The sequence below is a fragment of the Neopelma chrysocephalum genome, unplaced genomic scaffold, assembly GCF_003984885.1.
Source record: "Neopelma chrysocephalum unplaced genomic scaffold, ASM398488v2 Primary Assembly neopelma1_123595, whole genome shotgun sequence".
Taxonomy (NCBI): domain Eukaryota; kingdom Metazoa; phylum Chordata; class Aves; order Passeriformes; family Pipridae; genus Neopelma; species Neopelma chrysocephalum.
Window position 1 is genome coordinate 1 of NW_020930005.1, and position 1,507 is coordinate 1,507.

The 1,507-nt window shown below is 45.9% G+C and overlaps 1 long non-coding RNA gene across 1 annotated transcript; it reads left to right on the forward strand.

Annotated features, from left to right (window-relative positions):
• The first annotated feature begins 6 nt into the window (after nucleotides 1–6).
• Nucleotides 7–970, forward strand: LOC113962204. Its single transcript, XR_003532468.1, has 3 exons — nucleotides 7–215; nucleotides 319–335; nucleotides 533–970. It is a non-coding gene; the product is annotated as an uncharacterized LOC113962204 (long non-coding RNA).
• The last annotated feature ends 537 nt before the right edge of the window (nucleotides 971–1,507 follow it).

Consider the following 1,507-nt stretch of genomic DNA (forward strand, 5'->3'; position numbering starts at 1 on the left):
AAAAGCCGGGCAGCAGTTCCAGAGCAGGGTCTGCTGGCAGGTTGTAGTATCAAATTATTTCTTTTCTCACATCAGACTTAAGGAGCAGTACTCTTCCCCAGCTCTACCTGAGCCAGCAGTCATAGCAATCCTTGTCTCTGTTGTGATCGTGGTGGCTGTTGTAGCTGCCATCACACATACCTGTCAGAGGAGGAAAATGAGAAGTCTTGTGCCATGTAAGTACAAAGAGTGTGACTGTAAAGGGGTAGTTCTGTACCATTTAGTCTGAAGAAGTTGCCCTTCCTGCTTGTTGATGGGACTGTTTGCTTTCCTTTGCAGCGATGCAGGAGTCCGAGGTGAGTATCTGTCTCCTTGCTTTCTCTTTTTGGGGAATGTGTTGAAGTGTGCTTTGAGAGGGGCCCAGCAGTGGCTCTTGGCCTTAAGGAATAAGCCCAGGTGTGTGTGGTAGGAGTGGAAGGAGCAGGAATTGCTGATAAAAGCTGCTAAAACCTGACTGTTCATATTCTGTGTTTTCCTCTGATGTGTCCTAAAGCATGAACAGGCTTTGAGGTTCATCGAGGAGAAAGAGGATCAAACAACTGTTCCTGTGCAAGAAGCTGGTGCTGACCCTGAAGAAACCAAGCCTGAATCAGAGAGTCTTGTTTGATCCATGGCAGAAAATGGGGATGGTTAAAAACAACCAAGCACAAAACATTTTTTCTACATATGCATGAGTGACTGTCATCTTTCCTTCCCCCATGGACAGCTGACACTTGGTACACATTGATTATTTCTTTATTGCTTGTTGTTGGGAAAAAGTGGGGATTTTTCCATTTTAATCATTCCATATAACTCATACGTAACAGAGTGTACAAATGTATTTCGAAAAGATTTTTCATTTTAAGGAGTCAAGAAGATATTGCTGAGAAAAGCAATTGTGCACACCATGGCGCATATATGTTTTAATAAAGAAAGTTAATATCTGATCTGACCACTGTGTTTTTGAATAAAGTTTTTATTAATGAGAACCCTTTCTCTCCAATACCAACGAATTTGGACTCGTCAAACCCGTCCCAGGGCAAGAAGAGGTGAGCTCAGACCTTCCTGTCACATGAGCAGGAGTTGTCCTTTGTCAGAGGATCGTGGGCCCACCAAGGAGGGTTTGAATAATCCTGGCAACAGCTGGGTTTCATTGCTGCCTGTGCTTTTGGTAACCCAAACATCTGCTGGGGGGGTCTGAGTGCAACTGGGTCAAGCAGTGTCAATGCTGGGAGGGCAGGAGGAGCTGTGAGCAGTCCTGGTGGGCTGGGGCGCTTGGTTTTGGGTCAGGTAGTGCCAGTGAGGCCTCCCTGATGTCTTCCTTCAGCAATGGGGTGTTTGCTGGTTAGTCCTGTGTGTGTGTGTGAGCAGGATTTTGTGGATAGAGACAAAGGTGGCCCCTGAAGTGGGCTTTGAGGGTTTTGTATGCCAGGATTTGAGGGTTTGTTCCATGATTTGAGGGGCTGGTTTGTTTGCCAGGATTTGAAGT